Here is a 12,541-nt window from a genome sequence, read left to right on the forward strand (position 1 = left end):
TTTTTTTTTCAATTTGTCGATTTAACGAAGGTTACTCATTTACTCACATATGTATATATGTACATATGTATATACGTAAATGAGATATTCGGTGACTTGTTGGTTATCCGGATCAATAGCTCAGGATTAATTACCGAAACGTTATAGCACTTGAGCCAGCGGCGTGTTACAGATACGTTCTTGTCAAGTTGTTTAAGTAAGCTGTGACAAAGAGAAAATCGATAATTAAACAGGAAGCAATTCCTCAGGAAGTCAGTTAAGATGGCAGCCACTTTGAACCAATCTCAGCAGCTGCATTCTGATTAGCTTTTCTGGGTGCGACATCTCCTATTAATCAATAATGCGTTTATACAGATCATTTGAAACAATGTCGTTATTGATTGTTCGATTACTCCAATTCGCAATTCCAAATGGGGGCTATTTTACTGTTTGGGATTATTTCGCACGATCGGCTGCACAATGGACGCTATCAGGGGAGTCGAATCGACGGGCCGTTCGAATTCGATAACTGTTCGTTCTATTGTTGCGACCGCAAATCCATTCAATTTTCGCGTAGATGTCTCTGATAATTGAATCGAATTAACTGAACGACTGTCGAACAACACGAATTTGGTTGCCATTATGTATCTCCGAAGAGTGCTTTTCGGCATTTGTGGATATTCACATTTTAATTTCCGCCGTGTTTCTCTAAAAATTTGTCCCCATATGAAAAATTCCCTTGCGAGTTTGTTTCGGTGATACAGCTTAGCTCTAATTTGTAAGTCAATGTCAAATAAAAAAAAGTGAAACTTTTTCCGGTCAGAAAAACTTAAATATGTTGCTATCACGCGATTTCTCCGAAAATACCAAACAAATCAAGTAGAAAATTTATATTTAAATTTTTCATATGCCGTTTCATAGTTGATTAAAAAATTGCTGAAAATCCGCGGAACGCGAAATAATAGTAATTATTTGATCAATCTTTAATTTTTTTAATCTATATTTATATTGTTTAGAAATTTACGATATCACATGTATTTACATACATTTATAAATGAGCGGTTGTTGTATGATTGTATGTGTGTCATTTTTTTCTCAAAAATGTAATCTAATGATTTCGACAAAAATATTCATCCTCCTTATTTATTGCGTAAAAATTCTATAAAACGAGCCTCAAATATTTGAAAAATATCTACGGAGTTACGATATTAAATTGAACCTTTATTAACTCGTATGCTAAGAATGTGCCAACCTGTTATGAATGAAACATGTTTTTATTTGATTTACGAAGCAATCATAATTTGAATGATATTTTTATTTGATATTTTTAGAAGCTTTTTATTAGTTTCACTGACTGTGTGGTGCAATATTTGGAAGCTGATTTTAAACCACTTCCACTCTTTTGATCGCTTTGATATTTTACCGACATATTAGCTGCAATTAAAGTAAGTGAATGTCTCCAACATAACGCTAGAAAATTTTAATCATTAAAATTTCATCAGAATTGACTATCAGATCGACATAATGACAGCTGGCTATCAGATACGCCCGCTCTAAGGTCACATAGGTACATTTATTACATACATTGCTTTATCCATTTATAATACATATGTATATATGAGCAACGCAATGAAAATTCACATAAAAATTTCTATTGAAATAAATATTTTTCTGCAAATTAGAATGTATATATGTACATATCTATGTTTGATTTTAAACATTCATATAGTTCATATCATAAAACAATCGACATTTTGCATTTCAAAAAAATTGCACAATCTGTTTGTTTTATACGTAATGAAGAACCGATTAATTATAGTGACAATAAACAAATATTATATTTCCAAAATATCAATGATATCGTGAAAATGTGATTTCTCCGTTACTCACAAAATTATACCCTGGCGTTCACAGTTCGATATCTCGTTACCGCGGCTATAGAAATCAACATCATAGCTTTCTCACATTTCAGTAAATCAACACGCATAGATATACATATAATATACATATATGATATTTCGGTAAAAGCCAAGAAAGGAATCTATTTTTTTTGTTTCCTTCGGTCCATGGCAAGTACAGCATTCCTTCATACATAAATCGCAACTTTTCTCTCGACACAGAGAGTGTCACGTATAAAATATCAAATAGTTAAGCACTCACGTAATTTGTTGGCAACTCTATTCAGAAGGATAGTATATAGAGGGAGAGGTAACTTATTTATCACAGACTTTTCCTTATTCCCATGCCACGTCGTACTAATGGGTACCGTCGTACTTATAACGTCTCGCCCCAGACTAAGACGCAAAATCAATGTAATTTTTCAACGAGTTTCCAATGCCGTTAGATAGACGCAAAGATTCAATAATTCTTATATTTTTAATATTATTAAATACAATGACATAATTGAATTTTTAAAAATGGCTCTTTCTGGAAAGCTTTAAAAAAGTCATTTATGTACCATACTTACATTGTTTGTAATAAATATACAATTTTTCATTTCACATAATATATATATATATATATATATATATATATATATATATATATATATATATATTTATATATATATATATATATATATATATATATATATATATATATATATATATATATATATATATATATATATATATATATATATATGTGAGTGTATCGATTACTATTTTAATACCAAGAAAGCTTATAACGTTCTACGGAAAAAGTTTCTACACTTACCCTTTTTAATAAGATTATTTTGGATAGAAACTTCTCGGTCACAACTTTTTTTTTAACTCTACGAGAATATAATTAAGGTGTATAAAAACTCCTGAGATCCTTCAAACTTTCAAGTAATTTTCAACTTACTTCCACTTGATTTTTTTTAATAGGACTATAAACTACTATGGACATAAACATAAAAATACTTTCTTTAACTTAAACATATATTTTAATTTTTTCAATTAATCTACTTTGTAAAAACATACATACATATGTTATATACGAATAATGCACGCATCCATATTATTAGTGACTTACTAAATATAATAGGGTATTTTCTATTTCTCTATAATGCAAATTTTGTTATTTTACTCAAACGGGTGCATTGAAATTGCAAATGCGCAATAAAAGTCAATTTTAAAAAATGAAACGTATGTGATATACATAACATATGTATAAGAATCCGTTCAGTATCCCCGCACTTGTTTTCAATATGTGCGACTTATTTCAAGTATTTTAGTTTGGTATTTGCAATATACCTTTTTGGGATATTGCTCACACATACATACACATCCGTATATGTAAATATAAATATATAATAATGCCCCTTTTTATCCTTACGGGTCTACCCAATAAGAAGGACTAGCAGAGGTGTCGAAACGAGAGAAAAACATTATTTATGGAATATTATATATGTATGTATAATCATAGATAAAAAGCTTTTGAGCCTTTCCTTCCACCTTCAAGTAATAATCTTAACGATAAAAACACTAAAAACACTAGGTATTCCGTCCTCTTTTAGCTAAAATTCATAAAATGTAAATTATTCAAATATGAATTGTTGGAAATTCTTAATATTCGTCGGAAAACTTATTATGTATGCATGTACATATTGTATGTATGTATGTACGTAGTCATAGAACTGGAGCAGCATGTCTCTCGCACTAGGGGATTGTCTTCCATTCTGAAGGCTCAACCACAGAAAGAGGTTAATGGCGCTTTGCAGGAGACTAAAGACTAAAATGTGCCATAGTATATGATATCTATGTAGATATAAACGGTTGAAATATGCATTTGCAGGTGAAAGGAGGGAAGTCATTAAAAGCATAGATTATTGCATAGACACAAAGGCACAGCTACAACAATGTATGTACATATGTATATGCCAATATATCCCGTTGTCATTATATTACGTCTTCTGATCGGTGTATCGTATTTAATTTTCAATCAAATTAAACATTGTATGTTTATGTTACAGAATATATTCCGTCTAACCCACGTAAGTTGCTTCATATGGCGAATTACATTCCAAAACTGATCAAAATATATTACATACGAAAATACGATTCAACTATAAGTTCGTACCAGGTTACATAGAGATGTTAGATTTTCGTGATTATATATTAAATTGAATTCGAAAGTCACATTTTTGTTTTGAACATATTCTTAGAGTTATCGTAATACGGAACTCGTTACCTTTATTAGTAATACCTAATATGCATATTTATTCGTAATACCTATGTATTAACGCATTTAAAATGTATTAACGCATTATTGAATTCTAAAGCATTCGTAATAAGTAAAAAAACTTTTTTAAAAACATACCTCTTCTATAATTATATATATACAATTATTATTTTGAATGAAAATACCAATAATTTTATTTTACTACCCCATCTATGTTTAAAACTAAAAACTGGATAAACGTCACCCACTTTTCAGAAATTCAAATTTCAAACGCGTCTTACACGATATTTTTGCACCATCGTAATGGCGGAGGATCCATTTACTTATATTGATGACCAAAATGAGCAATATTACAAAGTATGAAAACGATCGGATAATAGGCAATTTTTTTCCTGAATTGTAATCGTAAGTGAAACTTAAAGGAGGTATGTAAAAAAATATGAGCTCTCAACACTCATTTGCTATATTGCACATCGTCGAAAGTGCATTTGCGCTTGTAGAGATATAATTTACTAGTTTAATTGTATTCGAATATGAATGTCCTAAAACGCCAGTTGGAATATATTATAACTGAAAATACACTTCGACTGAAACATACATATGTACATATGTATACATCAGATCAGTCATATTTGTTTTAATATAATTATTTTTATAAATCGTAAGTTATTATCTATGTCAATATGTACATTCACAATTTAAATTATTAAAAATAAATGTTAAATGTTATTAATATGAATTTATTTTTCTTTAAATGATTTAACCTAGAGGAAGGTTTTTTACGACCTCAAGAAAATTTACTGTTCTATTACACATTTTCCTATGTAATATTGAGATACGCATTTTTTCGAGCAATATACGAAACATCAAACATGTTATACAAGAATTTTAAAATCCAAAAAAATATTATTCTTTTATTCCATATATACACACTGACAGTTGAATTTATGTATATGTATTGTATATACTTATTTGTGAGGGATTCTCCTCTGTGATATTAAATCATTTGAGACAAGCTGTGACGTTTTGAAACGAGTATGTATAAAACATTGACAAAAGCATCGTCATCCATCGTGAGTGTTTCATGTGCTTTCACTTTGATATATTATTATTACGTTTCTTGCTATAAACATATGAATCAGCATTATTTATTTTTTAATCATATGCTAATAATTTATATTCTCATCCTGAATGTTAAAATAATCTCATGGGGCAAATATCACAAAGAATATATTCAACAATTGATTCAAATTTGTAATATATACAGGTAGGCGGATACGATTAAATGTAAATATTCAGTAGCCAAAATTAAAAATATGGCATGAAACAGTAAAATTTTTCGAAGATATAGCTTATAGCCTGGACAAACTTTCTGATAAAACAAATTTTGTAACACATTTGAATTTTTATGAAAAATTCAGTTTTTTTTTAATAAACAAAATGTTTTATTCGTTGGAGTTATATTCAAATTTGTAATATGTTTCTGCCTTTATCTACAATTATATTAGCCGTTATATTTGAAATAAGCCAAGTCCAATTTTCAGTTCAAAAACCACTATTTGACTTAATTCACAAATTGTTATCCCTTCTTTTAATTCGATATGTCCAGAATCTCGGAAAGGCAGAATAAACGTATTACAGGCCATCAGTATTTTAAAATATTGTAAAACGAAAACATAATATTTTATATTTTGCTCTATATTTCTCGAAATGAAGAAATTTGGACTTCAAATATAACGGCTCATATAATATTATCGAACGAAATTCACATTAAATAATCTGCTTTGTTGAAGATTAAGAGGAATTATAGAGGATTGCGTGTTAAACGAACACTTTGTATGTTTCCTTTGAGACTAACTCTTGAAGCGATAGGAGTCGCTTATTACAAAATTCGTATATTCGTATATGACATTTTCAAAACATGCAATTGAAATATTAATTTATCTCATTTTTACTTTATCTATGTACATACGTATTAACAATAGATGAAGTTTTGTGATCATGCGAAATTCGAACTCAAGATTTTGACTGATTAGAACTCAGAATTTTTCACAAGACAAAATTTCTATCTCCGGTTGTCGGATTTTGTTCAAATTTTTTTTAATACTTAAAATCACTATCAGTAGTATACACATTAAATATCAAGAAAATAAAAATAATTTAAAAGGTCAAAATAAAATATTGAAATATTGTTTAAAAAAAAATACTACTTCCGGTTTTCGAATTCTGACCAAAACGTTAGCAGCTCTAAGTTAGTACATAAAGAATACAAATCTAAATTTTCAGCTTTATACTTTCAGAGGTGTGGACAGAGTGTGGGCACAACATTTTTGACCTTTCTAAGAGGAAAAAATCCCACTTCCAGTTTATAAAATATAATGATTTTTTTATTTTCATCACATTAATACAAGAATTATACTTGCATTTTTTCATGACAATCACACGTGTTTAAGAGGGCTGTACACTCGAAAACTTAATTTTGTTACCGTTCCTTTCTTCGATATATATAATATATTGAGTGTATGTATATATATAGTGAATGCGACAATATATATCAATATATATATTGAGTGAATGCGACAGTTGCGCTTCGACCAGATAAAACGTGTTTTAAATTGACAAAATCGAGGTTTCGTATTCTACTATTTTATCCTCCAAAACTGGATCAATTTTTAAAAAAATTTCATCATCGGTATGAGAAAGATATTTTCTGTGCATCTATTGGCGTATTTTTTTTTAAATCGACCGTTAAATAAGCACGCTAGACTCTTTTCGTGGGTGTAAGAAAGAGGCGATTTTATAGATGTTTGGCGGCTCCTAGCTCCTATAAAAAATAATTAATCAAAAAAATAAAACGATAGATGCACCCCAATGGTGGATATCTATAGCATATTAAAAAATAATTTCTCTAGTGCCATAATTGAGGTAGGGAGAAGTATAGTACGTTTGTATGGACGAGGCGCTGCTGTCCAGCCCTCTTAAGGGGTCGAAAAAAATAGTGGAAGAAAAATTGAACAAGAGTAAACTGCTACTTTCGGTTTACGGATGCTTACCAAATTTTATAAATAATTTGATATTAAGCTTAAACTTCTAGATATGAAATTTCAGTTGAATAAAGCAAACGGTTTCTGAGAAAAACATAAAAAACCTCAATTCTCTAGAGTAAAAGTACTATTTTCAGTTTAAAAATTATTATTTTTAGTACATGTCAAAAAATTTCAGTCCGATTCAGTTAGTGGTTTGGGAGATAATTGAATTCAAAAACTTAAAAAAAAGACGATACCTATAAGAAGAGGTACCATTTCCAGTTAACTTAAAAATTTGAAAAAAATTTACGTCATGTCGATAAGAATTTTAGTAACCGATAATAAGTTTCAGTTTGATATGACTAACGGTGTTCAAAAAATCCCCAAAATACACAGACACACACACACACACACACACACACACACACACACACACACATTTTTTCTAGATCATGAAAACGTGATCAGTTTTCGATTCTGAGTTCGAATTAGTCAAAACCTCGAGTTCGAATTTTCGCATGATCACAAAACTTCATCTATTGTTACTACGTACATAGATAAAGTAATAACTAAATTTAATAAACCGGAAGTGTGGTTTTTTTCTCTTACAAAAGGTCAAAAATGTTGTGGCCACGATTCTGTCTACACCCCTGAACGCATCAAGCTGAAAATTTATGTTTGTATTATTTATGTACTAACTTAGATCTGATTAAGTTTTGGTCAGAATTTATAAACAGAAAGTAGTATTTTTTTTTTAAAACAATATTTCATTATTTTATTTTGACCTTTTAAATTATTTTAATTTTCTTGATATTTATTGTGTATGATGATTGTATTGATTTTAAGTAACAAAAAAATTCTAACAAAATCCAACAGCCGGAAGTAGAACTTTTGTCGTGTGTAAGTTTCCCTACATTTGTGCTCAATTTGTATCGAAAACGCTCCCACAACCAGTATGTGTGAACGTGTATGTATGTTTAATTATCATATTTTGTTTTTATACTTCCTCAAATATATAGATAGTCATGGGTTGGTCGCATTCGATTTTTTTAATCGTATTTATTAGAGAATTCAATCCTACCCGTATATATACATATGTATATCGTATACATATGTATGTATATCCCGTATACATTATTTGTTTTTCTATATATATTTTGATATTAATATCTTTTATTGTTGAATATTATATTCTCAATACATCTTAAATATATTTTAATAGCTACTGATCCTGTGATCATTATCAATTGTACACATTATTTTTCTTGTAAGTATTTATTATTTGCACAATTCAAAAATTACTCTTTCTCTAAACGAACAAAGGAACTCAGATATTAATCAAACATGAACAAGCTTTTGTTTGCGTTTAAATAATTCATATTTATGGATGATCCATATTCAATTTTTGTATTCATAAATTAATTGAATTTTAAATAACGATAAAATGGAAAAATACTAATGCGTGATATGTATGTATATGCTTAAGTTTCATCAGCATGGATTGAATTGAGAGAAAAATTGACCTATACCTAAAATGTTTTAATGAAACTTGTCATAATGTTCGATCGTGTTAATGGCAAATATTTGTAAACGTTTTCCGAGCATGGACACCTGGTAAAAGTTTTCCGTCTTGATAGGTAAATAAGTACGGGTAAGCAACTAAATATTTACATTTCGTTTGCCGCGAAAGCCTCAAAGAAAATTGAGATGTTGATATTTCTAAATTACGCATTCCGCCGTATTTGCCTGCAACTCGCGCGGCAAAGAAAGTCGATAAATTTAACAGATGTTTACCCACCTGAAAATGCGACTTCAGAAACTTCACAAATAATCACTATATACAAAATTTATATATATACATATATTCAATATATTATGAGCCACTCTGGAGGCAAATTGGAATTAAGTACCAACATATTTTGTGTAGAAAATCACAAATATACATACACACTTGGGCATATTGAATAGGGTTTTAACGTAAATTTTTGAGGTGTTTCGACGAATTGATTATCATTAAGAACGTTGAAATAAGTAAATTGGATAATATTGAAAATGACTTATTACAAACGTATACATATAGATATAGCCATCATTTGAGAAGTTGCATATATATATTTATATTAGTATTAAACAGCAGCAATATATTTTATATTTAAGTGCTGGGTTGCGACGAGGGTGTAATAAATCGCATTTCTCGTTACGGCTCTCCCTGGCCGACAGACGTTCGCCTGACAAAGACAAAACTGTTGTCTTGGGAGAACATTTTCTGCGGAACATGGTGTACTTGAGCGAGTTTTCCCGCTTGGGTTTCGCGCTTTTATATGCGCACCAAACGCGCGCACACGTGCTACCAAATTAACCAGAGAATGGAAATGCCTCACGCATTAAATCCACTCTGATCGTATTTTAAATGTCGGAAATAAATTTCAAACTTGCAAGTCAATTGTGTTTAATTTGTTGTTATTTAAAATTCGCACGTTTGCTGTTAATGGATTGGTCGTTAGCAAGGAAGCTGTGAAGTCATCTCTGAGAAAATCACCGCAATATTAAGGTTCGTGGTGGTAGCACTTTAAAAATGGCTTCCATCCGAATATAAATACTTCGCTTAAAAATTTACAGGCGGTTGTTAATTGTGATAAATTGCCGAAATGCAATTTAAATATTTCGTAAAAGGGTATTATTATATTTGCGCGCGGCATCAAAAGGTGTGCTATTTTAAATGGAAAAGATTTTTCAAGTGTTGTTATGTACTTTAACTTTTGTATGAGTGGTAAATGTAAAATAGCATTCGCGAAATTATAAACTTGAATAAAGCCATTCACAGTTTACTAACTGCGATAATAAAATACGTTAGTGTTGAATATATATTTCACATAAAGAGAATAAACCATAATTTTGTAATTATGGTAGATTTATTTTTATTTTTGCATTAGCTTTTTCACTGGATTGAAGCTTTTTCATTCGTAACTAGAAAAAAGGGGTAGCCATAAAACTTTTTCACCTAAATAAATATTGTATGGTACGAGAGCCAAATGGCTTGCAGATGTTTCTTTGTTTGCCTCGTCCATCGCTTACACCTCCACAAACGCTGTATTTTTTTTTTGAGATTTTTCTTTGTGCAACTAGATAGGTAGTATAGGTGTAGGAAAATTGCATTTTCTAACACGAAGTTAGAAACCGTATAAATGAAAATACGTAAAAATAGTTTGTTATACAGAATAAAGAAAACGTACTGTATAAAGTTAGTATCGCACGCTACATACATATATTGTTATAAAAATTAATATTGCTAATATCAAATTAAAATATAATACCAACGGGAAAATTTCCTTTATCTGACAAATAAATTTGATTTCCTCCATTAGCTCAAATATTGTCGTGGGCTTGATTTAAGCTCTGTCGGCTTTAATGACGAAGATCCCGTCAAATTATGGTATAATTGGCGGCCAGTCCAAATATCAAATGTGTGTTTTTGCGTTTCCCCATAGACCACAAAATCCGCCCATATATCCTAGATTTAGTAAGGTGGGCGATTTTAGAGAAGAAGGGGGATTAAACGGTTGAAATCGTGGCCTTTGAGTGGACCCTTGTGACGAGGGTGAGCATTTCAAAATAGTGACCGAAATCCGTGAAAATTTCCTTTTCCCGACTAAATCACCGTGAGATCCTTCACGCTCGAGATCGTTTCAGTAGTTTTTTTGTGTTTTCATTTTCTTTTTATATTTTTTTAGCGGAATGTAAAGTCTTTGTCAAAATTTGTCGTTCCTTCATGAAGGATTTCGTGCAAGATAAATGTAACATTTGCTTTATTGTTACCATACATGTTTCAGTATATCTATTACACACATATAATATATATACATATGAATGTAGATTACAATAAATATTCGCACATGCATGCGTCAAGTCATCTCAAATAAAATTTGACTATTTTCAGAATTCTCATGTAAATCTGAATGATTATAATACGATCATATGCCAATATATATCAAACCAGTCAGTCAATAAACGTCACTCTTTCATTTGAGAAACATAATAAATTTATAAAATATTTCGGTCAAAATATGATTCCATTGGAATAATCATTATTAATATTGATGCAGTCAATTTTGATCGTTACCCAACCTAATATTTTGATACCACGTTTCAGTTTAAAAATTTCGAGTCGTATTATTAGATACATACATAAATAAATAGGTGATGTCAATATTTTTTCACAGCGCATTATGAATATTAATAGAAAATTAAATTTTATAAATAATATTTCGAACATCTGCTATCATCCCTAAAAATATAAAATTCGTAATTTAGATACACTAGTATGTATGTTATCTATTCAAACACTGGCCCATAGTTTGGTGAATTTTCAAGTTAAACAGTTAAAGTTACATCCAAACACTACACTCAACTAAAGTTTAATCCGATATCAAAGCAAGACGATGATATTAATTCTGAAAACTATAAATAGAGATTTGATTGAATTTCGAAAACTAACTAAAATTGAAAAGTAATTGGGAAGATAGGACCAGTGGTGAAATGAAAATGAAATATTGTCAGCGGGTGCAGTGAGGTGGGATACGTTGTTGGGTCACGCGCCTCCCCTGTCTGTCCATCCTCCTCGTATGGGGGCTATTTTTAAATAAATCAATACCTTAATGGGGTATGGTCGTGCCACCAAGATATATGTCTATTTTAAGTGATGCCACTAACCGGCTGATAACAATAATCCCATACATGATACGGTCCCTTTGACAAATCAATAGGCTAATAAATTTCACGTGTATTCAACTCATACATATAGTTTGTGTACAAACTTACATATATGTATGTGCATATACTTATAGGTTTACTATACAAATATACAACGCGGATACGAATGTGTTAGAAGCTGTGAAAAATATGAGTTTTGCTATCGAGATAAGAGTTTTCATCGCTTTTTCCATGCACTTTGCTCATCCGATCACGTGTACATTCTATTCGTTGTAAATGCACTCGTTGAATACGAACTGCATTATTTCCATTAGTGAAAGTACTATATATTTATAAAATCTCATCATCTCTTGAAAGTATAGTGTTATTGTGTATGTTTTTATTATTATATATGTAAGATGAGAGTGGGATTTAAGAGTGGAATTATTTAAAAATTAACAATATCTATTAGACAAATGATCTTAACGTCTTGAACTCTGAAAGCCACTATAGTGGCTTTCGGATATTCGGCTGCCAGCTCTGAAAGCCAGTATAGTGGCTTTGTTAAGCGACTACTTTGAAGCTTTATTTTTAATATTCATTGGCAAATTTTTGAAGGTTTTATTTTACAATAGTGTACTTAAAGGATACGAGATGCTAGAAAATGTATAAATAGGATAATT

The sequence above is a fragment of the Arctopsyche grandis genome, chromosome 3 (assembly GCF_051622035.1).
Source record: "Arctopsyche grandis isolate Sample6627 chromosome 3, ASM5162203v2, whole genome shotgun sequence".
Taxonomy (NCBI): Eukaryota; Metazoa; Arthropoda; class Insecta; order Trichoptera; family Hydropsychidae; genus Arctopsyche; species Arctopsyche grandis.